Here is a 26,510-nt window from a genome sequence, read left to right on the forward strand (position 1 = left end):
TCCTTGCTTTGTTGTTCTATAATCTCTTTCAAATTTACATTACCTTTCTTCCTGAATTTTCTTCCACCCCTTGTGTTGCTCCTTGATTTCCTTAATGTGCTTATCTTGCACCCTTGATTTGGATTCATGCTGATCTGGTTTACTTTTCATCCAGTCCCTTTCTTCCAACTTCTTATTTTCCATCTTGAGCTGTTTTGTTTCATTTGAGGCAGATTCTTTACTCACTTTTATTTCTATGACTTCTCTTTCTTGTTCAGCACTGCTTTTGCCAATTTTTCCAGTTTATTTATAACTGTAGTACTTTGATCTCTTTCTCCTGCTGTATTGTCCATTCCTGCAACTCTCTAATTACTGCCCATACCTTTTTTAACTGACTAAGAGGGTGTATGTAGATGAGGTGGAGGGAGGGAGAGGGAGGGGTAGACCGAGGATGAGGTGGAGGGATGGAGTTGAGAGGTATATGAGGGAGGGGGGGGTGAGTTGGGGGGAGGGTAGTCAAATGGTGGGTGACAGAGTGACATGGAGGCGTTTTGTCTGCGGCCACCCTTTGCGGGATTAGGGCATCGGGCTATAGATAGATAGATAAATGGACCTTTTTTAACTCCTGGACATTCCTCTCCGCTGTTTTCTCTACTCTTGCAACTCTTGTTTGGTTTAGCTTAGCATTTCCTTTTCTTGTTTCGTCATCGGAGAAGTCCTCAAATTCCCCTTCACCAGTTGTAAACAAAGCTCCGTTCCTCTCCGCCATGATGCAACCATACAGAAACTTTGTATTACCACTGTATCTTGTACTTTTTTATGACCGAAACCTGCATTTTTTTTTACTAATGTCCGATGGGACCACCATTCATGCACTCATTCACATAATCACAATGGGCTGTTCTCTTTATCGCCGCTGATTCAGCGATTATTTCCCCACGATCCAGGAAGAGCTCCATCTCTGTTGGCGACCTGTGTGTGTGTGTATTTACCTAATTGTATTTACCTAAGGAATGACAGAGTGTTTTTGATTGGTGATATGAATGGTAAAGTTGGGAATGTGAAGGTGGATGGAATAGTTGGTGAGTGGGGTGTGCCTGCTGAGATAGATGAGAATGGGAGTGCGTTAGTGGACATTTGTGCTGGGAGGGGGTTGGTGATATCCAATACCCTCTTTAGGCATAAAATGATCCACAGGTATACATGGCGAGTGATGGGAAGGGTGGGTGGTGAACTGAATGAAAGGAAGGCAATGATTGATTATGTGTGTGTGGATGAAAGGATGCGAAGATGTATATTGGATGCAAGAGTTTATAGAGGTTGGGGGAGTGGACTTTCTGACCACTACTTGGTGGTGGCCAGAATTAAAGTTCAAGTAAGATGGAGGAATAGAAGAAGGGAAAGACGAGAGGAAGGAGTAGTTGCAAGGAGAGTGGAAAGGTTACAAGAGGATGAGAAAAAGGCAGAGTATAAGAGAGAAGTGGAGGAACGATTGGGCAAATATGAATTGGAGCAGATGGGGGACGTGGAAGGTGTGTGTAGAATATTTACAGAAGAAATATGTGCAGCATGTGATGTGGTGTGTGGAAGGAAGAGAAGACGGAGGGGGGTGCAAGAAACAGCGTGGTGGACTGAAGAGGTGAAACGGGCTGTGGCACAAAAGAAGAAAGCATACAATGAATGGATGAGAAATAGGGGTGTGGAAGAGGTTGAGAGGCGGAAGAGAGAGTTATATGTAGAAAGAGAGAGGTGAAAAGATTAGTAAGAGAGAGTAAGAAGAGAGTGGATGAGGAATTTGGAAGGAATTTGAGTGTAAAGTGGAGGGACTGTAAGAAAATGTTCTGGAGAGAGGTGGAAAGAGTAAGACAGGGTGGAAGTGAAGTTAGCAGGGGAGTGAAAGATAAAAATGTTAGATTACTAGTGGAGAAGGGAGAAAAAGTGAGCAGATGGAGAGAACACTTTAAGGAATTGTTGAACGTAGAGGATGGAAGTAATGCGAGTATAAGTGGCTGGGGAATGGCTGGGAGAAGGAGGGAGGTGAGAAGACAGGAAGAAATCAGTAGGATAGAAGTTGTGGAAACAATGAAGAAAGTTAAATCAGGGAAAGCCCCAGGAATTGATGGAGTGTGTGGTGAAATGCTGAAGCATGGGGGAGAGATAGTAGTAGAATGGATGTGGAAGATGTGCAGATTGGCCTGGGAGGAAGGTAGAGTCCCGGAGGATTGGAAGTCTGGTATAATTATTCCCTTGTACAAAGGAAAAGGGGAAAAAGAAGTGTGTGGTAATCATAGGGGCATTTGTCTTCTTAGTATAATAGGAAAAGAGTATGATAGGATACTTATTGACAGAGTTAGAGAAAGAACAGAGAAATTAGTTGGAGAAGAACAGGGAGGCTTTAGGAAGGGAAGAGGTTGTGTAGATCAGATATTCATTCTCAGATCTTTAGTGGAAAAGTTTCTAGAGAAAGGAAAGAAGTTGTATGCGGCTTTCATGGATTTGGAGAAAGCATATGACAGGGTGGATAGACTAGGATTGTGGAAAGTGTTAAGAATATATGGAGTAGATGGGAAGTTGTTGAATGCTGTGAAGAGTATGTACGATGGTGCAAAGGCTGCAGTGCGTGTGGATGGTGAACTAAGTGAATTTTTCTCTTTGAAAGTTGGGTTGAAACAGGGATGTGTCATGTCTCCATGATTGTTCAATCTGTACATGGATGGGGTAATAAAAGAGGTACAAGGTAGGGTAGTGGATGTTGGAGTGGCCCTGGTGAGAGAGGATAGTGTTTGGAAACTCCCTGTACTGTTGTTTGCAGATGATACTGTGTTGTTGAGTGAAGACGAAGGGGAGCTGCAAGGCTTGGTGGATGAGTTTGAGAGAGCGTGTAAGAAACGGAATCTAAAGGTGAATGAGGGAAGAGTAAAGTGATGGTCTTTGAGAGAGGTGAAGTCAGTGAATGTACAGCAAGGTTGGATGGTGAGGAATTGGAAAATGTGAGTACGTTTAAGTACTTGGGTAGTGTGATGAGTAAGGATGGAGGTTTGGAGGGTGAAGTGCTTGAAAGGGTACAGCAGGGAAGAAAGGTTGCTGGTTCTTTGAAAGCAGTGATAAGAAACAGGGAAGTGAGATGGAAGTGAAAAAGTTACTACATGACAGTATTGTGATACCAACTCTAACGTATGGAAGTGAAGCTTGGACGTTGTTGGAAGGACACAAGTCAAGAGTCAGAGCAGTGGAAATGAGTTATTTAAGAGGAGCCTGTGGAGTCACATGGAGAGACAGGCTGACGAATGAGGATATAAAGGAGCGTTGTGGTGTTGATGTGGATGTGATAGGAAGCGTTATGAGGAACACACTGAGGTGGTTTGGCCATGTGGAGAGGATGGAGGGTGAAAGACTGACGAAGAGAGTGTATGTGAGTGAGGTGGAGGGGGAAAGAGGGAGGGGGAGGCCGAGGATGAGATGGAGGGATGGGGTGGAGAGGTATATGAGAGAGGGGTGTGTGAGTTGGGAGCAGGGGAGTGAAATGGCGGGGGACAGGGCGACTTGGAGGCGATTTGTTTGTGGCCACCCCAAACGGGATTGAGGCGTCTGGCAATAGGTAGATAGATAGATAGATTTACCTAATTGGGATATTCAGGAAATGAGAAACGCTCGTGGGGTCCTGTCTCTGTTTCTCAGTAAGTCAAATTTAGCTTTAAACTCGTTTAAGTTTTTAGACTGGACGATCTCATTGTCCAGGCTATTCCACAGGTCTATACATCTATAAAGAAAACTATATTTCTTGATATCCTTCAAGCAGCTTGGTTTCTTCAGTTTCATTCCGTGTCCTCTTGTTACTCTCTTATCCCATAAAAACAGATCTTCTTCGTCAATTTTATCTACTCCCACCATGGTCCTGAACACTGCAATCATGTCTCCTATCTTTCTCCTTTCTTCTAGGGAAGGCAAATCCAGCTTTTCCAACCTCTTTCTATACGACTTCTGCCAGACTGGGGACCATCTTTGTTGCTGTTCTTTGTATTCTTTCAATCTTGTTTATATCTTTCTTTTTGTGTGGGGACCACACTACTGCTGCATATTCCAACCTGGGGCGAATCATGGTCACTATAAATTTTTTCATCATCTCATCCATATAATGAAAAGCTACTCTTATAGTAGTCATGAGTTTATACGCCTCTCTAACTGCCTTGTTAATGTGATTTTCAAGTGACAAACTGTCCTGGACTAGCACATCCCAAACCATTCTCTTCTCTCGCTTTTGTAATTGGTTCATTACCCATCAAATAATTCAATGATGGTTTCTTGGTACTTTTACCCATTTCCAATATTTTACATTTCTGTGCATTAAATTTCATTTCCCACATCTGGCTCCAATCGTGTATCCTATCCAGATCGCCTCCTGCAGCATTTTACAATCCCCCTCAACCTCTACCTTCCTGAAGATCTTTGCATCATCAGAAAATAAACTTGCATAACTGTTCACTCCATCTACCATATCATTTACATAAATCAGGAACATTACTGGCGCCAACACCGAGCCCTGTGGGACTCCACTTTTGTGTGTGTGTGTGACATGATCATAGAAAATGTCACCAGGGCAGGCTGGAGTTGCACACAAAGGAAAACATTCCCATGTATATTATTTGTCCCAGAAATTGGTTATGATGGTATAAATTGTATACCTTCATCTTCCCTGATGCCTATAGTATACAATAAGCTAATAAAAACACACAAAATTGATGAGTAAAAATGCTGTGAAAGTACTTAAATGAGGTGACAATACTGTTGTTAAACAATGAAAATAACAGCCCTACACTCTAGCACAAAGTTCTTCAATTACAGTAATCCCTCTAATATCCGGACGCCCAATAACCGAACATCCCCACTAACCGAACCTTATCGTCCTGGGATCAAACATTCCCAAAATGGTCCGAAAATCCAAAAAAATTGGAAAAAAAATCGATTTTTTGCCGTCCGTAATTTGAACTTGCCGCGCGCGCCGCGTGAGAGCATTGTTTTGGGTCGTCATTCCTCCGACGTCCGATAGAGCGCCGCTGCATCCTCCCCACTTCCCGCCTGTCTCTCACCGCGACAAGACCTACGCTCTTCGCCATGGCTTGGGAAAAGTTAATGTGCAACACTTAAATTTAATGGAACATTATTTGGACTAAAGTGAACACTGTGAAAAGAACGGACTTCTGTGTGTTAGTGACTAAGTTCAGTGCAAGACTTCAGGAAGAGTGTAGTGCAAGTGCTTCAGGAAATCGTTCTTACTGTCAGAGTCCGAGAGGAGGCGGTTATTCATCGAGGTGGCCAGGGACTTGCTGTAAGTAGCCAAAATGTTTCATGTTGTACTATTTTCCATACTATATTTACCAGAATGTTTCATATTGTATTTTTTCCCATACTATACTTACCAGAAAGTGTCATACTGTACTTCTTTCCATACTAAACTTACCTCATGCATGTGCAGTAGGAATGTGTTTTTCAGAGTTCGGTTAGGTTCGGTTAGGTTAGGTTCGGTTAGAGTCCATAAGTACCAGAATGTTTATTAATGTATGAACATACTTCTAAACCCACATTTTATGTGTCTATTGCATTTATTTCAGTCATTTATGTGCCTTATTGGTGTGATTTGGGTGTTAAATAGATGCTATGCATGTCCGGAGGGAGTTGTATAGGTGTTTCTCTGTGTTAGGGTCCGTAAGTACAAGTCCATAAGCTGGGGCCCAATATCCGGACAAAACCAATATCCGAACCTACCGATGGCTCTATTGATCCGGATATTGGAGTGATTACTGTACTTTGTTTGAAAGTCCAGTTACACACACTTCCTGTATAGTTGAGGTCCAGATTAAAAAAAAAAAAACTACCTGTGTACACAGGGTATCTCAAGACCTGATGTGCAGTCACTACTCATTTTATGATGATTCGGTTTACGATAATTCGCTACAATGATAGTAGAAAAGTTCCACCCCAAAATCCGATTTATGATAAATTTCCCGCTATAACGATTTTGCCATCGGAAGGCGCCAGACATGCACAGGGTGACCATTGCTTGTCTCAGGCAAGATGGCGACCCTGGTGTGCAGCGCATTGTTATGGTTCAGGTCCCGCAACCCCTTCAAAGCCTTGTCTTTTCAGCTTGTTCATGTGTGCCCCTGTAATCGTCACCCTCAACCAAACATCGTACTACAGTAGACATCGTGTAGCACCAGACCAACTTTACGCAAATGTGATTACTGTACTGTATTGTGTTGTTGCAACGATTTACTGTATGTGAGTAACTCTGCCTGTACTGGTGTGATAGTGTTTCTTTTGGTGAGTTACTGTACATTACTGTGGATTTGTGTGCTCAGTGGTAAGGTCAGTGCCGGTGTAGGCCCCAGTGCTATGGTTGGTGCAGGTATGGGCCCCAGTGCTAAGGGTGGTGCAGGTATGGGCCCTAGTGCTAAGGGTGGTGCAGGTATGGACCCCAGTGCTAAGGATGGTGCAGGTATGGGCCCCAGTGCTAAGGTTGGTGCAGGTATGGGCCCCAGTGCTAAGGGTGGTGCAGGTATGGGCCCCAGTGCTAAGGGTGGTGCAGGTATGGGCCCCAGTGCTAAGGGTGGTGCAGGTATGGGCCCCAGTGCTAAGGTTGGTGTTACGAGTGGTGCAGGTGAGTGCCACAGTGTTATGGGTGGTGCATGTGGGTGCCATGGTGCTATGGGAGGTGGTAAGAAGCATCGGGCGAGTGAGGGCAATGATGACCTGTCTAAGAGGATGAGGTGTTCACTCTCCCTAGATGTTAAGTTGGACATTGTTAGGAGGAACAGGAATGTCCAAGACCCCAGCAAGATTGCCAATTCCCTCAAGCTCCCCCAGTTGACTGTCTCAACTGTCCTGAAAAATACAGCAGCTGTACTTGCAGCAAGTGAGACTGCTTCCACAGCAGGGGCCAAGAGGATCACCAAGGTCAGGGATCCCTGTATGGAGGAGATGGAGCGCCTCCTGCAGCTGTGGGTGGAGGAAAAGACCCATTAAAAGGCACTGCTGTGAATGTCCATCGTCACCACCAAGGCCCTTTCACTGTGGGAGACGGTGAGGGAGAAGGCTGTGGAGAAGCCAAAGGACGATTTGAAGGCCAGTCCCGGATAGTTTGTCCGCTTCAAGATCCGGGCTGGCCTTGAGGGACTGACCCTGCACAGCAAGGCAGTGAGTGCAGACATTGAGGCCGCTGCCAGTTTCCTCGCGCTGCTGCAACAACGAATCACCAGAGGGGGCTGTAGCCCCAAACAGGCGATTAACTTTGACGAAACTGGGCTATTTTGGAAACTGATGTCGAAGAAGACCTACATCTTTGAAGAGGAGAAGAAGGCGCCAGGTTTCAAGGCGTCAGAGGATAAAGTTACATTCCTGTTTGGGGCTAATGCCAAGGGAGACCTAAAGCTGAAGCCCCTGATGGTGTATCACTGGGAGAACCCAAGGGCCTTGGCTGGGTTTGTCAAGGAAAAACGGGGAGTTATTTGGAAAGCCAACCCAAAAGCCTGGCTATCCATCAGCCTCTGCTAGAATTACATCTTGGGCTATTTGTCGGAGAGGCTGAAGGAGTATGCCTCCCATTGCAACTTGGCTCAATCGGTTCCTTCTCTTGGTGGACAATGCCCCCAGCCACCCTCCAGTCATGCAGGAATGGGCCGACAACATCGAAGTGATGTTTTTACTGCCAAACACCACCTCTGTCCTACAACCAATGGATCAGGGTGTGATTGCTGCCATTAAGGCACGTTACCTCTGCCTCACCATGGAGCAGTTGGTGCGTGCCATAGATACAGACGTCAAGGTGACGGTGAGGAGTTTTTGGAAAGGATACAACATTGAGGCAGCCATTGACAACATCGTGCTGGCTTGGAAGGAGGTGACACCACAGACACTCGACTCTGCATGGAAAAAAGTTTGCCCTGAGTGTGTGCACTCCTTCCCTGGCATTTCCTCTCTCACTCCAGCTTCATCTGTTGAGGATATCCGTGGGCAAATTCTGTCCCTGTTTCATAGGGCAGGCTTCCATGAGGTTGATAAGGAAGGTGTCGAGGAACTGCTACAGAGCCACTCAGAAGAACTGTCAGAGTTGAGGAGCTCCTCCAAATTCAAGAACAATGAGCACATGAGACAGAGCACAAACCGGAGGTACAGCCACGGCGTGAACTGTCAGTCACCTTCCTTACACAGTTCATTAATGGCATTGGCGAGTTTATAGAGCAAATGGGAGAACATGACCTGATTTCCACCAGTTCCCATGCCCGTTACCAGGTCAATCGGGCGTTACAGGTGTATCGTGAGCTCCTTGACCGACATCGGAGGCAAGCCTCACAGACCAGCATCACCACCTTCTTCAAGCCAGCTGCCACTTGACCCCCCACCACCATCTCCCCCAGACCATCCACCAGCTACTCAACTGCCTCACCAACCTCACCGGTTAGCACTCGGCCGGATTCCCTTTCCCCTAACCTGTTCCTGTCTGACTCAGAGGCTGACCACTAGTGCCTGTAAGCACAGGCTGTCCCCCAGCCTCAGGGGGGGACGACTTAGACCAACACAGGAAGGATTGAAGGTGGGTTGTCATTTATGGTTCAGTCTTGGTTAGGTGACTTTGGGAAGTTGAGTTGACGTAATCACCCGTGGCCTAACTTTAAGGGGAAAAAATCGGCATGGGACCAATTGTTAACTGATAAGGAGCTGTATTTACTGATAGCTTTGTGAGTAAATTATGAGAGAGACCATATTGTCTACAAGGTCAACAACAAATGTAGCACCGAAATGGTTGAATCTTGGACCGATTTGGATAGTTTTTTTTTGTTTTTTTTTTTTTTTTTTTTTTAATACAAAACTGACCAAGGCTCTAAAGTTAGTTCATTAAATGCTGGGATACACTGTATAATATTATTAATGTCATAAGGCATATGCAAGTGATCTATTTGATTGTAGGAAAATGTATAATTGCTATTTTAAAATATAATGACTCGGTGTATTCGGAAATACACCACCACATCGCTTATGACTCGGTGTATTCAGAAATACACCACCACATCGCTTTTGTACTGTCCGCCCATAACCGTTCCAGAAGTACCCTTCTGTCAACCCATCATTTGAACAAGTTAATGACAACAGTCACTGGGTTTTTGCTGCAACTTGCTACATAGTATTCACATGGAAAAGAATGATCATAGAGATGACATTGTATTTAGTTTGATGAAACTCACTTTATTTCAAGGAATGTGATCACCAGGAGTAGTTAGAAAAGAAAACAGTATATACAGTAATACCCATGTCCTAAGACATTACTGCAAGAGTTGAACGTTCTACAATTATTCAGGTGATTCAGGTGATATTATAAGAAAAAATTAATTCATATATCTGACATGCTTAGTTTTTTTGGATATGAATTAGATTCTGTGTATTCAAAGAAGGAAGTCACTGGGGTCCACAGCAGCACATGTCATGGTCCAGATTTGGACTGCAGTCCACCATTTGAGTACCACTGCTCTAGCACAGAATTTTACCCATATAATGCAAGAGCTAAGTATATGTCTAGATGCAGAATTTCACGAGCTTTCATGTGGTGTTGTCAGAATTCTGATACGACCAATAGTTTTCGGGTAAATTGCCAGAAATCCATGCCCTCCCACCCCCCCACCACCTGATCCGAAAACCGAGACAATGCTGACTGTTTGGGAGTGTTGGCTTGGAAATAGACACCCTCCCCTATGACGCATCAAATGTTGATGCATTTAATGCTAAAACATAATTTTTGGTGAATATTTTTGTCCAGAATTGCTTAATCAGCATCCCTTCAGACCAACACTGACAAGTGCGTCATCAGTTCCACTTCAGACTAACACTGTTTTGACTCATTTTGAGTCATCGTGTGTGAATGGGTTAAACCAGCCACTCCTTGATCCCAAGCTTTCTCATTTCCTAATTCATCACCTCCCAAGGGACTCTGTCAAACTGTCAAAGCCTTTCTCCAAATCAACAAAAACAGAGTACAGCTCCCTTTCTTTTCCTGTATATTTATCCTGAAGCTGTTAGACGATGAATTCAAGGTCTGTTCAGAAAGCATCCGAACTTAGGCTCTAAAAAATAAATAGCTAACCTGTTGAGTTGGGACACTAATCCCCCTCAAAGTAGGCCCCCTGTGACTTGACACACGAAGCCCAGTGCTCTTTCCACTGGCTGAAACATTTTTCATAGTCAGTTTTCGATATCTCCTGCTGGTGCTTCATTACATTCATCATGCTCTCTTCCCTCGTCTCAAATCTGGAACCCCTCGGTGGAGTTTTGAGCTTGGAGAATAACCAAAAGTTGCACGGAGCCATGTCTGGTGAGTAGGGAGCCTGCCTAACCTGCGGAATGTTGTGCTTGGCCAAAAATTCCTGAATCAGTAGAGAAGAATGGGCAGGGGCACTGTCATGGTGCAGCCTGCATGTGTTCCAAAGGTCTGGTTTCTTCTGCTAAACTGCATCACGAAGACAATGGATAGCATCAAGGTAGTAATGTTTGTTGACAGTCTGACCCTCTGGTGTGTATTCATGATGCAGACCACGGTAGTTGAAAAAAAGTCAGCATGCGGGTCCATTTCACCATGCTGCGGACCTGTCGTGCTGTTTTATGGCTGAGGCGACCCTGGTTGCATCCACTGGGACATCCGTACTTTGATTTCTGGGTCATACCAGAACACACTGAGGTGGTTTGGCCATGTGGAGAGGATGGAGGGTGAAAGACTGACGAAGAAAGTGTATGTGAGTGAGGTGGAGGGGGAGGCCGAGGATGAGATGGAGGGATGGGGTGGAGAGGTATATGAGAGAGGGGGGTGCGAGTTGGAAGCAGGGCAGTGAAATGGCGGGGGACAGGACGACATGGAGGCGATTTGTTTGTGGCCACCCCAAACGGGATTGAGGCGTCTGGCAATAGATAGATAGATAGACCAGTACACCGAAGTCTCATCTCCAGTGATAATTTCAGAAAGTCTGTGATGGCAATTTCCACACTTCAACACATCTTGAGTAGCGTTCATCTGAGTGAAGGGACCATGACAAATGCGACGAAGCACCTGCAGGAGATGCAGAAAACCAACTTTTAAAAATGTTTCAGGCAGTGAAAAGAATGCTGGGCTATGTGTGTCAAGTCAGAAGAGGACTTCTTTGAGGGGGATTATTGTTCTAGCTCAACAGGTTTGCTGTTTATCTTTTTTTTAGAGCATGAGGTTGGATACTTTCTGAACAGACATCATACACCCAGATTTAGAGCACAACAGACTGGGTGGAGTCGCATCTCGTCAGTCTTAAGAGTCAGGGCACTATCAGCGTCATCATCCCTTCCATTGCCCCAAATAATTATGATTTCTGTTTTACCATCATTCCATTTACCATATTTCGTGGCATGTAAGATGCACTTTTTTGTCTCAAAGTTATCTTAAAATATCCCCATGCGTCCTGCACGCTAGACTAAGGCAGGTTAGTTTGGCTCCATTGAGAAGAAACTCTTATAAAGATGATCATCTCACTGCTTAGCAACCACAGGTGTTTTCTGCAGTATGCAGTCTTGATTTTATTTTTAAAAATAATATACACTAGTGTGTATATGCAGCAGATTTAAGAAACACGCGAGATCAGAAACACACAAAACTTTCGCGGGTTTGTTTACTGCTCAGCTGGCTAACATCGTGAAGATATTTAGCGGTTTAGCAATTTAACAGTTTAGCATCCGCACTATTCCAGCAAGCTAACGTACATGGTCACTGGTGAACTGTCTGCTAACCTTCTGAAAGGCAATCATGACCACTTTGCTTGCCATCCATTCACTAACTAGCAAAGCAATCATACTGGAGAGATGCTGGCTAGTAAAACTGCCAAGTCATCAAAACAGACTTTCGTCACATATGGAAATTCAGTAACCCTACTGTAATTAGGTCAGTTACTTTTGTGACATTTTGTGAGTGTATATATGCAGCAGATATTAAAACACGCAAGTTCAAAAACACAAAGCATTCACGGTTTGTTTTCTGCTCAACTGGCCAATACCGTCAAGGGGTTTAGCGGTTTAGCAACTTAGCAGTTTAGTGTCTAGCGTACACCCTACTCTAGCAAGCTAACATGCTCACTGGTGAACTGTCTGCTAACCTTCTGAAAGGCAGTCATAACCACTTTGCTTGCCATCCACTTACTAACTAGCAAAGCAGTCATACTGGAGAGATGCTGGCAAGCGAACCTGACAAGTCATCAGAATTGATTTTTGTCGCATATGGAAATTCAATCACCCTCATACGGTTGGCTTCTCTTAGTGACATTTTGTTTCATGCCTGACAAGAGTATCATAGAAGTGAACAGTCTTATTATACCAATAGTGAAAAACATGAAAAACAGTTGTAGCGTTAAACAGTACTGCCTGAAGTTACAGCTTCACTTTTTCAGCCAAGTGAAGTACTTTAGCAATGTCTATGCAACTCAGGGCACACCCAGTTACAGTATTTTGTTGTGAAAATAGGATAAAATTCACTGAGTAGCATAACTGATGCAATATCTGATATAGCAGTGCCTGACGGGCATTCATATCAGCGTCTGCCATTTCTGCTTTATTTTTAGCAGACGAAGCGATCAGAATGATTGACAACGTTCACTCTCTGCATCTCTGCTGCCTAAGCAAAGCTCTCATGATCAGCAATGGGGATCATTTAGGCCATAACGTCCTAGGTTAGGTTGTAAAGTCGTTTGCCATTTTGGACGTTACGGCCGAAACGACCAGAATCCTAAGGTGTAGGTGAGAGTTTGGTGTGGGTGTAGTTAAGGAAGTAGGAGTGGGAAGAGTCAGGCTAGGGAACTGATAATCCGCTTACTATAATCCCTTCAGCCCAGCAATGTATTTTATAGGGTAGTTTATTCATGCTTGCCATATGATTTTATTCAGTTCAGGAAACATGTACTGAGGAGGTTAATGTGGGCTATATCAATTGCCCCAAGTCTGAATATCGCCTGTGCTCAGTTAAAACGATTGCCAAGTTAAAGTCTTATGAAGTGTGGTATAAGCAATTCAATGGATGGTACTGAGGACCATTTACTGTATGAAAGTGAAAGTGAAACAGTGATGATGACCGTGGTGATGACTTCCAGTGATGCTTCAGGACTCGGGGGGAAGTAGTGATGAATTCTCAGGATTTGAAGACGAGTGAAATTTTCACCATGTCAGTAATATGAAGTGAATATAGGTTTTAGGTGATCATGACAGATGCAACCATGGAAAATTTAGGATCAATGGTGCTGTACACCTTTAGTCTTGTACTGACGATGTTTGGATGAATAAATTGTTTGAGATGTTTCATGCCCTTAAGTGATGATATTTATATTGAACAACCAAATACATTTTGATGTTTTTGGCATATAATAAAGCTACTGGGTACTCCAAAACGGACTGATGTAAATGTTTCAGAGGCGAGCGAATGTTGCATGTGGTGTGTACATGTGTGCGTGTGTGTGTGTGTGTACCATAGCGACTAGGAGGCAGCAGTGTTAAGACCAAAAATGGATGTTTTCACAGTACTTGAATGTTTTGAGATGGATGTCTATTTTTAGCAAATTCTGGCAAGAGAAATATGCATTTTTAATTGTTGATGCTGCAAGGAAAACAGCTGACAGTAGGGTAGAGACAGTTGTCTAACGCTTGGGATGCAGCAGTGTTGCTAAGGGATAGTTTCACCATTCTCGACATGTTTTGAGATGAATGTCTGTTTTTAGTAAATTGTGATCAGTGAAGAACGTATTTTTAACTGTTGATGCTGCAAGGGAAACATCGCTGACAGTGAGGAAGTGATACTGAGAGGAAGGGGTAGAAACTGCTGTCTAGTGACTGGGAGGCAGCAGTGTTACTAAGGTGTAACAGTGGATGTTTTCACCATACTCAGTATGTTTTGAAATGAATGTTTATAGTAAATTATGATCAGTGAAGCATGCATTTTTAATTGTTGATGCTGCAAGGCAAACATAGCTGACAGTGAAGGAGTGATGCTGAGAGAAGAGAGTAAAAACAGCAGTCTATCCTGTTCCCAAGCAGCCTTACTATATTGAAATTTGGTTGTAAAACATTGTAATTTGTGTATTTACAAGTGTTACCTTTTTATATTATTTGTGGAGGTAATTACAGGTTAGTTAGAGTGCATGATTAATGATGGTAGTAGTCTGATATTGTGCTTGAGTCAAGGCAATGTGAGGAAATTCCGTAACAGGTGTGGAATATGACGGGGTTCTTTTAGGATAAATGAACTGATGTGAACATTCATTGTATTTTATGTTTTCGTCAGTGAATGAAAGAATAGAGTTTACTGACTTCATTTGTGGTTTTAAATTCATAAAATATTAAAAACAGTGTTTATATCAGTATACTGATAAATATTTATCAACAAAGTTGAGATGGCCTCGTGGTTTGAAGTCACGTTTTGTTAAGACGTGGTTTTGTTTTCTCTTTTCCTGTATCATTCTTTGTACATAAAAGAAGAAACTAAAGGATGATGAGCAGTACTGAATAGATTCTGAAAGGTGAGTGTGTATCTAAGTGATAGTGGCTCATATCAGTCACGTTTTGTCAAGAAGGGGCATTGTTTTCTTTTCCTGTACCATTCTTTGCATATAAAAAAACAAAAACAAAGGCTGATGATCAGTAATGAATAGATTCTGAAAGGTGAGTGTGTATCTGTGTGGTAATGGCTCTTATCAAGAAACCTTACTGCAGTCTTGGTTGTGGCAAACTTTTTTTTCACAGAACTGCCCTGCCAGAATTAGGGTGCGTCTTCATAATGCTGCGTCTTACATGCCGCGAAATACGGTATGTATCCTCTGTGCCATCCAGATCTTGATGTCAGATATTGAGGATCCATTGTATTCTTAATATTATTAATATTAATTATCTGGACTGAAGAGGTGAAACAGGCTGTGGCACAAAAGAAGAAAGCATACAATGAATGGATGAGAAATAGGGGCGTGGAAGAGGTTGAGAGGCAGAAGAGAGAGTTATATGTAGAAAGAAAGAGAGAGGTGAAAAGATTAGTAAGAGAGAGTAAGAAGAGAGTGGATGAGGAATTTGGAAGGAATTTGAGTGTAAAGTGGAGGGACTGTAAGAAAATGTTCTGGAGAGAGGTGAAAAGAGTAAGACAGGGTGGAAGTGAAGTTAGCAGGGGAGTGAAAGATAAAAATGATAGATTACTAGTGGAGAAGGGAGAAAAAGTGAGCAGATGGAGAGAACACTTTAAGGAATTGTTGAACGTAGAGGATGGAAGTAATGCGAGTATAAGTGGCTGGGAAATGGCTGGGGGAAGGAGGGAGGTGAGAAGACAGGGAGAAATCAGTAGGATAGAAGTTGTGGAAACAATGAAGAAAGTTAAATCAGGGAAAGCCCCAGGAATTGATGGAGTGTGTGGTGAAATGCTGAAGCATGGGGGAAGATAGTAGTAGAATGGATGTGGAAAATGTGCAGATTGGCCTGGGAGGAAGGTAGAGTCCCGGAGGATTGGAAGTCAGGTATAATTATTCCCTTGTACAAAGGAAAAGTGGAAAAAGAAGTGTGTGGTAATCATAGGGGCATTTGTCTTCTTAGTATAATAGGAAAAGTGTATGGTAGGATACTTATTGACAGAGTTAGAGAAAGAACAGAGAAATTAGTTGGAGAAGAACAGGGAGGCTTTAGGAAGGGAAGAGGTTGTGTAGGTCAGATATTCATTCTTGGATCTTTAGTGGAAAAATTTATAGAGAAGGGAAAGAAGTTGTATGCAGCTTTCATGGATTTGGAGAAAGCATATGACGGGGTGGATAGACAAGGATTGTGGAAAGTGTTAAGAATATATGGAGTAGATGGGAAGTTGTTGAATGCTGTGAAGAGTATGTACGATGGTGCGAAGGCTGCAGTGCGTGTGGATGGTGAACTAAGTGAATTTTTCTCTTTGAAGGTTGGGTTGAAACAGGGATGTGTCATGTCTCCATGGTTGTTCAATCTGTACATGGATGGGGTAATAAAAGAGGTACAAGGTAGGGTAGTGGATGTTGGAGTGGCCCTGGTGAGAGAGGATAGTGTTTGGAAACTCCCTGTACTGTTGTTTGCAGATGATACTGTGTTGTTGAGTGAAGATGAAGGGGAGCTGCAAGGCTTGGTGGATGAGTTTGAGAGAGTGTGTAAGAAACGGAATCTAAAGGTGAATGTAGGGAAGAGTAAAGTGATGGTCTTTGAGAGAAGTGAAGTCAGTGAATGTACAGCAAGGTTGGATGGTGAGGAATTGGAAAATGTGAGTACGTTTAAGTACTTGGGTAGTGTGATGAGTAAGGATGGAGGTTTGGAGGGTGAAGTGCTTGGAAGGGTACAGCAGGGAAGAAAGGTTGCTGGTTCTTTGAAAGCAGTGATAAGAAACAGGGAAGTGAGCATGGAAGTGAAAAAGTTACTACATGACAGTATTGTGATACCAACTCTAACGTATGGAAGTGAAGCTTGGATGTTGTTGGAAGGACACAAGTCAAGAGTCAGAGCAGTGGAAATGAGTTATTTAAGAGGAGCTTGTGGAGTCACATGGAGAGACAGGCTGACGAATGAGGATATAAAGGAGCGTTGTGGTGTTGATGTGGATGTGATAGGAAGCATTATGAGGAACACACTGAGGTGGTTTGGCCATGTGGAGAGGATGGAGGGTGAAAGACTGACGAAGAGAGTGTATGTGAGTGAGGTGGAGGGGGAGAGAGGGAGGAGGAGGCCGAGGATGAGATGGAGGGATGGGGTGGAGAGGTATATGAGAGAGGGGTGTGTGAGTTGGGAGCAGGGCAGTGAAATGGCGGGGGACAGAGCGACTTGGAGGCGATTTGTTTGTGGCCACCCCAAACGGGATTGAGGCATCTGGCAATAGATAGAGAGATAGATAGTTATCTGAACATGGAGCTGTGTGTCATCAGCATGAAAATGATAAGACTATACGTGCATGAAGTAGAGATGATAAACTACTTTTATAAAATGTAAATAGACATGAATGTAAGATGGATTCTTGGAGGACTTCAAACAGAAGGGAAACTGAGTTGGAGCAAGTATGGTCAGCTACCATACCCCAATGTCTGTGAGACAGGTACGACTTTAGGAGTAGAAGGGCAGTGTCATGAACATCATGAAAATGCAGATCACCCAGGAATAGTTCGTGATGCACTGTCAAAGGCTGCAGACAGATCTGACTGAACCAGGAGAGAGAACATCCCGCTACGGGTGTTTGCCACCAAGCTATTCTGAATCTTCGTCAGTGCAGTTTCAGTCGAGTTATATTCCTGTATATTGACTAAACTGGGGGAACAGCTCTGTTTCGTTCAGGTAGTGGTAGAAGTTGATCGAGTATAGCCCACTCGATAATATAAGACAAGAGTGGCAAAGTAGAGACAGGACAGTAGATTACTATGCTCTCAAAATCAAGACCATGTTTCTAGTAGGGGCTGGAGCAAGCTACATTTGTTGGACTGCACAAAGTTTGTGGAAGGTGGTGATGACCATCAGCCACTCACTCGATGTAGTGCTGCCTACCTCTTCATTCACCTTTATCATTCATTTTCTGTGGCTTCCCTCCTCTCTTCCTGTTTCTCCCAGCATTCCTGTTACTTTCTGTTATTCTTCTTTGTTTGTCAGGTGGCTTTACATTGAGTGACAGGCCTAATGGTTTCTGTAAGCCAGGAAACCATGTACAGTGTTGGGTGGTAACCATATAACCAACTCATACTTGTTCCTTACGTGTCAACAAGTGGGTTGATGGAGGGTCAGTGCCCCACCCTGTAAAACAGTTAACTCAAAGACAAACGGCCACCCCTTACGGGATTATGGCGTCTGGCTGTAGATGGATAGACATGTACGGTATAGTACAATATTTAGAACATCCATCCGTCATCCAATCCTACATTTCCCCATGAGGAGCGTAGGAGCCTGGGGTTAGGCAGTTGGTCCCAACATTTAAGATGAGTGACCAGCCTCACTCATCCCTGAGTGGCATTACATAAGCACTCAACCCCAACCATCCCTTGGATATAAACCTTCATTGGCTTGGTCTGATTGGAGCGCAATAATTACCCACTAAACCACCAGGTGCCAAAATTTGGTTATATGGTTACCATCCAGCATAGTAAACGACAGCAGCACTGCATTGAGTGAGTGGATGGTGAGCGCCCCCACCTACCACATCATTTAGAATATTACTTAGGTTTTTCACATTTTAGGTTGTTCATATTGCTACTCAGAATGATATAGCTACAAATGCTAAGTACACACCTACTGACTTCAGTGATGAAATATAGGAACAGAGTTTCATGACAGTTTTCTTGTAAATGCTGTACTTGTATATGAATATGGAACTTGGCTAGCAGCTGGTCACAGTTACCTAAAATGTTTGGACTGCATAGCCTGGCTCCAGGTTCTCATACTTGTGATGAGGCAACAGAGGATTGGATGATGTATAAAAGGATGAAAAATCAAGAGAAGAGTGAATTTCAGTCAGATTTATGTAAAAGTACAGTGGGCTCGCACAATGTGCGAGTGAATGGGTGGTCAGTGACCTCGCACACTGTGATTTTGCATACTGTGAATATATAATCTTATGGGAAAAATAACATATAGGAGGAACCCCATCCAAACTTTGATATTTTTTTAACCTTAGAGGTACAATAAAGGGAAAATTTGTAAGACATATACTACAGATACAGCTAAAATAACAAAAACATTAGACGACAGGTCTGATGGACTTAAATTGCAGGGGTTCCGAGGCACGGCAGCATGCTTACAGTGCCCCCGCCACTCCACCCACCGCACCATGCGTGTTTAACAGTTGCCATTGTTGTGTTATTCCAGGTTTTGATGAAGAAATTTATGGCCTGTTGAATGTTATATTTCTTCCAGAAAGCAGCAACAGTCATTATGATGGGGGTTACAGGTATGCCAGGTGAAGCAGGTGAGTCAGGTGGGGCTGTGGGGGTGGAGGGGTAGGCAGCTGGTGAGTCAGGTGGGGCAGTGGAAGTGGAGGTGACGGCGGCGCGCTAGTCAGGGGAGGTGGTGAGGGGATGATCCTCTATCTCCTCCTCGCTACTGCTCACATTTTCAACAATTCCTTCATCTCTTCTTGTTTGCCTGTTTCGTTCCTCATTTTGTTATGGATATACTTGCAGTACAGTAGACCCCTCTTGAGCACCCTCCCCGCGAGCCTCTAAGGCACGATGGGCACTTTGTGCAGGGAGGGGAGTCGTGTAGTCTGGGAAAATAGTGGTTTTGGGACACTCCTTGCCTCTGCCTCGTGCATTGTAGGCTAAACTCACACATTCAAAGTTTTAGGGTTATGATTTTTGATCACTCGTGTACTATGCGATTCATGCACTGTGATCACTTTTGCTGTGCGAGCCCACTGTATTTGAACACTTGCTTTATATTTGATAGTAGCCTAAGCATAGATGGTATGATGACATGGAAAACTAGAAAGCACTCTTTGAACACATAGCTGCCTCTACCACACCAGTACCAATGAAACTTATGGTTTAGTGTTGTAATTCCTCTCTTGTACCGGATGGATACCTATACAGCCTCACATAGTAATTTTATTCTACGATCTTAGTCTGCCCTGTTGCGTAATCTCAGTGTGCATATTGCACCTAGTACCAATAAAATTTATTATTTATTCCTGCATCCAGATCAGGGTCCACCCGAAAATCTAATCAATTCTTCGTTGACCTACTGCCCACCTATCCAGCAGATTTCTTTGAAATCTGATAATTTTTTGAGATATCCGTTACCGAAACAAACACTGGGGAATACATAACCTCTGATCAACTTCATTGACGGATGCAATTAATATGAATTTGATTGTGAAAAATTTAATGTCAGGCATTAATGACTTGGTATCCATTCAATTCATTTTAATCTGCTATTTTTATTTTCCAGAACATTAACTGTGGTTGTGAATGAAATTGAGGAGAAACTGAACACTGGCCAGCTGCATATGTACTCTATCTTGCAGCCCTACCAGCAGTTCTGCAAGGAATATGTTGCAGCTAAGAAGAAGACATTGCTTGCAGGATTACCTCCAGTAAGTGAATGGAGAGCTAAGTGAGGGTGTTCACCATCCACTCACTTGATGTAGTGCTGTTGTCAGGTTCCTCCCCTTTCCTCTCTTCCTTATTTCCATCTTTCCTCCTCCATCTTTCTTTCCTTCATTCTTTCCTCTTTCTTCTGTCTAGGGGTGGCTCTGCACTGAGTGACAAGCCAAATGGTTTCTGTACATCAGGAAACCATTTATTGTGTTGAGTGGCAACCATATAATAAAATTATGGCGCCTGATGGTTTAGTAGGTTCATTCATTCGTTTAAAGATTTCTGCATCTATAGTGCAGGCCGGGCCATACATTGGCCCGGTCAGTGGGGTGTGGGCTGACTTAAAAAATAGTAAGGGGTAAGATAGGGCCTGGGAACTGCCCAGCACACACGCCCTGTCTTCTGGCTGGCTTTGTGGTGTGTGTGTGTTAGTAGGTAATTAAGGCTCTCCAGTCAGATTGAGCCAATGCAGGTTTATATCCAAGGGGTAGTTGGGGTTTATTGCTCAGGTAATGCCACTCGGAGATGAGTGAGGCTGGTCACTCTCATCTAATGTCGGGACCAACTGCCTTGCCCCCGGCTCGTACACTCCTCATGGGACAACACAGGAGTAGGTGATGAATGAAAAAAATGTTTTAGTTCATCTGGGTTCTGCACTGATTCCATTGCTGTTCAGCCTGGCATTTGAAAAATTGTCCAGAGAGTTTAGAAGTGTGGGCTACCCTGGAAGGTTATTACAGGCCGATAAGATGGTTTTGATTGCCTCAGACATGGAGGATGCCACAGAGAAGGTTAAGAGGTGGAGGGATGAGGTGGACTCGGGGGACTGAAAGTTAATGCTGGTAAAGCAAAAGTCGTCATGGTCAGTAGGTGTGAAGGAGGTACTGTAGAACAAGGTGTATTGCCCTGTGCTTTGTGTAATGGGAACTGGGAGGAATTCTGTTCTTTGTACAGGATGTAATAGATGGCTGTACTTAAAGTACAGTGGTGTTAGGTTGCAGAATGTAAGGAATTTTCATTGGTTAATAGAAGGGATAGTGTTGATTGGGGTGACCAATCAGGAACATGTTTAGGAGGGTGTGAAAATTGTTTAATGTATACAAGTCTGTATCCTCACTCAGGCACCAACAATGTGAAAAATACTTGGAGGTTCTGGTAAACAACTCGTAGTTCGTTACTTATCCCTACAGTTGTCCTTAAGTAAGTTCAAACAAGTCTCATAGGGTTAGGTGAACCATAACTTAACCTTAACTCACCTACAGTAACTATTTCTCTTCTATCTCCGGGCTAATCCCCCCTTGAGTTGGCCAATTCGCAAAGGTTACTTAGCTAGAGGAGAGGGAGTGTCGGACAACCAATGACGATGAGGCTGCTTTGCTGACGTTGCTTTTCCCTAGTTTGCTTGGGCTGTCAAGCGTCCTTAAGGTGCTTATATACAACATGCTACTTGAACCTTTTCTAGGAACAGAGTGCGGTGTGTGGCAGGCTCTACCTCCCTCATAGAATGGTTGGGGTGCCAACTTCTAATAAATCACAGTACTAAATACAGTTAGATTACATCATGATATATACAGGACGAATCTAACAAATTAATCTTATTTTTAATTAAACTAAAGTTAAACCAAATATTCTCTTTAACTATGTGAATATCTTAATTTCACATCTGCTTTACACGAAGACCTTTTCATCCTCACCACGTCATCTAACGCGCAGACGCAGTTTAGGTCAGTGGAAAATTCCGTATACCTACATGTATTTACAGTGTGGACCCTGTCCTCACGAGGGAGATATGATGTCAGGAGGCCGTGCATGCAGCTGTGTGTTGTCTTTAACCCCTTAACCGCGGGGCGTCACTTTTGTGACGCTTGGGAGCAAGGGATCATACTGCGGGGCGTCACTTTTGCGATTCTGTGTTATTTTGAATTCGCCCGGGCTTTCAAGTGGTGGCTAATATCATCTATCAGTACTGCCAATGTCCAACACTAGTCAGCACTCCTAATCTCATCTGTACTCCCATCCATTGTTGACAATTTAGCCATTTCTCCCCGTTCTTGACTCCCCTCCCTACCTCCCCTCCATTACCCTCTCCTCTCGCCTGCCCGACCGTGCTACACTAAGGAAATCTTCCCTGGAATATTCCACTGATTTCATCCATTGAAATAAGCCCTATGCCCTATTCTTATACCAAATAATATATACAAAAAAGAAATAAGGTAAGTGAGAGTACCATACTCCTAGAATTGGCTTATTATCACCTGACAACACCTCACGTGCACTTGTTCACTACTTTTCACTGTTTATTTCCCCTTGAAATATGCTGTATAATCTATTCTCGTAATAAAAATATATATAAGAAAGGAAGGGAAAAGCCTAAGTGATATTTACATTCACCTGGAACTACCTAATTATTGCAGGCCACCACACTGTATTCTACGCTAAGTAAATCTTCCCTGGAATTTTCCACTGATTTCATCCATTGAAATAAGCCCTATGCCCTATTCTTATACCAAATAATATATACAAAAAAGAAATAAGGTAAGTGATAGTGCCATACACCTGGAAATGGCTAATTATCACCTGACAACACCTCATGTGCACTTGTTCGCTAATTTTCGCTGCTTATTTCCCCTTGAAATATGCCGTATAATCTATTCTCATAATAAAAAATATATAAGGAGGGAAGGGAGAAGCCTAAGTGATATTTACATTCACCTGGAACTACCTAATTTATAATGTATTGTCTAGATTTCCTGCCAATCATTTCATAGCTATATATTAGCAGCTCTCACGAGGCTGATGTTGGCAGTAATGCATTCTCCCTAGGTAGGCCACCCTGGCCCACCAGTATCAGTTTACTGTCATCTTTCAAGGTGAAAGTATGTCGGATTCGCGCCTGCTAACTTCCGCCGCTTTTTAGCCCCATGCAAAGGGCCCTGTGACCTCTGCCCCTTACTAAACCTTGTGTGGAAAGAGGTAAAGGGCTGACAATTGATAGAGAGTAACTACGATCTTTCTGGTGAGTAAAACAGTGCAAGTGGAATTGTAAACAGTGTGTAAATAATGTGTAATCAGCAAGTGAAAGCAATGAATGTAAATATAAGTGAACAGTGGAAAATAGTTTTATAAGTTACTGCAAGCGATAGTGCCTAACACAGTGTAAATAAAATAGAAATGTAAATAATGTAAATAAAATAGAGAACGTAAATAGAAATGTAAATGAATAGTAGTATAAGAATGCGAGTATATATACTAGGAATAATGAAAGCGAAAGATTCACTCTGGCATGTATGAATAATATGAGTTATGAGAGTGAAGGTGAAAGTGACATTCACTCTCAATGCTAGTATACAGGACGAGAAAGTGAATGGTACGTATTTTACTGAAAGAGAAATTGAATGCCTACAGTGACAATAAACTATTATTACTGAAGGAAACTTATGGATAAAGACTGTAGATATATATAAGTGTTATGTAGTAATAGAAATATAAAGTGTGAGTGTTTTTATGAATAATAAATGACAGAACACCAGCGGCAAACGATGTCAAGTGGGAAGGTCATACACCCTCGTAATTTTCATTGCTTTCACAGTGTTTTTTTTTTTTTTTTTTTGGAGTATGGATTCCAAACTATTTGAGAATCATAGAATAGTGTTTCTAGTGATAATATTAGGCTGTGGTAATCATATTACGGGTTGTCGGGAAGTGTAAAGTGGAAACTTCGTTACCCAACTTCAGAGGTCTCCAAAAGTCCTACGGTACTCGACGAAGGTTCAACAAACACCCCAGGAGAAAGCTGAAGGTATGTGCCATAAGGATATGTGATTTTAATATTCTAGGACTAATAACTGATTTTTGGCAAATATTTTTAGAGAGTCTGTCGGAGCGCGAATATGCCCGCGGGAGCTGCAAGTCAAAGTAAAACAAGTCCCCGGTTAAGGGGTTAAGTAACTGAATGGAGCAGCGAGTGATTTGAGTATGGATATGCTTCTGGAAGCTGGTCTGAGGTGGGCGAGGGGGGAGAAATGACAGTGTTTGTACGGCACCAGTATATGATATCGTGTGCTGGGTGTTGTTTTGATGTTCCTTGGTGTGTGTGGATGTGCTGCCATGTAGTGTAGTGGGTGTTGTGGGTTTGTGGAGGCTGCAGCAAGAATTTGGGTGCCTCTAATGTCTAGGTAATCCTTGACTTTGAAGACTTTGGTTTTTTGATGTAGGTTGTCTGTGGGTGTAGTAGCTGTGCAGCCTGTGATTATTTTTAAGGTCTTGTTCTGTATGGTCTGTAGAGTGTTGTAGTATGTTTTAGTGACGTTAGGAGCCCAGGCAGGGTTTGCATAATTCATCACTGAACGTAGATATTGTTTGTATACTGTGGTGGTGGTTTCTTTGTTGTGTCTGAATGTTGTATGGACAAGTGACCTCAAGGCATTGAGTCTTGGTGTTATTTTGTTTTTAATGTTTGTGATGTGTTGTTTAAATGACATTGATGTATTGTATGTTACACCAAGGATTTTGGGCGTATATGTGTGTGGTGGGGGATTGTTTATGGTGAGGTGTGGAATGTGACTATGTTCTGCTGTCCAGCTTGTAAGAAGAGTCACTGTAGATTTGGCTGGGGGTATTTTGATCCTGTTTGTGGTGAACCATTTGTGTAGTGTGTTGAGGTAAGATTGGAGGATGTGTGCAGCTATGTTTGTGTTTTGGTGTGTACATGTAAGCATTACATCATCTGCATAGGAAGATGTGTGTATCTGTGGGGTGTGGGTATGTTGTGCATGTATAGGTTAAAGAGTGTAGGGGACAAAACAGATACTTGGGGGATGCCATTTGTGAAGTTTCTGATGTTTGAAGACTGACTGGCAAATATTACATATGCACATCTGCCTGCTGAGTAGTTTGCCAACCATCTATTTGTGTTATTGTGCATGTTTGTGTTGAGTATTTTGTTTGTGAGGTTGTGGTGGGGGATGGCATCAAAAGCTTTGCTGATGTCTAGTGTGACTAGGAGTGTTCTGTGTGGTGGCCTAGCTGAATTCATGCCATTGAAAACTCTCTGTGAAAGGTCTGTAAGAAGAGTGTTTGTGGAGTGTAGTGGCCTAAAGCCATGTTGTGACTGGGCTAGGGGAATGTGAGGTGTGATTAGTTATAGTACCAGTCGTTCAGTGACTTCAGAGGGGGTGCAGAGGAGTGTGATGGGGCGGTGTGAGGAAGGTAATGTGGGGTCTTTGTTGGGTTTAGGGATAGTGATGATAATGCCATGCTTCCAGATGTTTGGTATTATGTTGTGTGAGTAGCTGTAGTTTGATATGTTGGGGAGTGCTTGTATGTCTTGTGGTCCAAGGTGTTTAAGGTGAATGTTGCTTATGTTGTCTGGTCCACAGGCAGATGAGTGCTTAAGGTTGCTAATGATGTGCTTTGTGTGGTTGTAAGTGAAAGGTACGTAGTCGTCGGATGATACATTGGTCATCGCGATGGGGGTTTAGATGGCTGACATGTGAAAAGTGATTGATGAGAGTGTTTGCTTGTTGTTTGTTTGAAGGTATGGTGTCTGTTGTTGTGATGGCAGCATGTATTTACCTATTTACCTATTTGTAGTATACAGGAATTGAGCAATGCTCGTGTTGTCCTGTCTCCACATCCACATTTATCAAGTCTACCTTTACACACATGAATGTTTTTCTCATGCACCACCTCTTTGTCTAAGTCGTTCCAAATATTTAAGAATATACCTAATTGTCATATACACGGAATGTACTATGCTCGTGGGTTTACGTCGCTGTTTCTCAATAAGTCAAATTTAACTTTAAACTCGTTTAAGTTTTTAGACTGGACGATCTTTTTGTCCAGGCTATTCCATAAGTCTATACTTCTGTAAGGAAAGCTATATTTCTTGATATCCTTCAAGCAGCTTGACTTTTTCAATTTCATTCCATGTCCTCTTGTTGCTCTCTTATCCCATACAAACAGATCTTCTTTGTCAATTTTATCTACTCCCACCATGGTCCTGAACACCGCAATCATGTCTCCCCTCTTTCTCCTTTCCTCTAACGAAGGCAAATCCAGTTTTTCCAGCCTCTCTCTGTATGACAGGTCTGTCAGACTGGGGACCATCTTGGTTGCTGTTCTTTGTATTCTCTCAATCTTGTTTATATCTTTCTTTTTGTGTGGGCGCCACACTACTGCTGCATATTCTAACCTGGGGCGGATCATGGCCACCATCAATTTTTTCATCATTTCCTCATCCATATAATGAAATGCTACTCTTATGTTAGTCAAGAGCTTATAAGTCTCTCCAACTATCTTGTTAATGTGCTTTTCTGGTGACAAACTATCTTGGACCAGCACTCCCAAATCTTTCTCTTCTTTCCTTTTTGTGATTAATTCATTACCCAAAAAATAATTCAGTGATGGTCTCCTGGTACTTTTACC

This window comes from Coenobita brevimanus, chromosome 71 (genome assembly GCF_032717465.1).
Source record: "Coenobita brevimanus isolate Jiangsu-jjx chromosome 71, ASM3271746v2, whole genome shotgun sequence".
NCBI classification, from domain to species: Eukaryota; Metazoa; Arthropoda; class Malacostraca; order Decapoda; family Coenobitidae; genus Coenobita; species Coenobita brevimanus.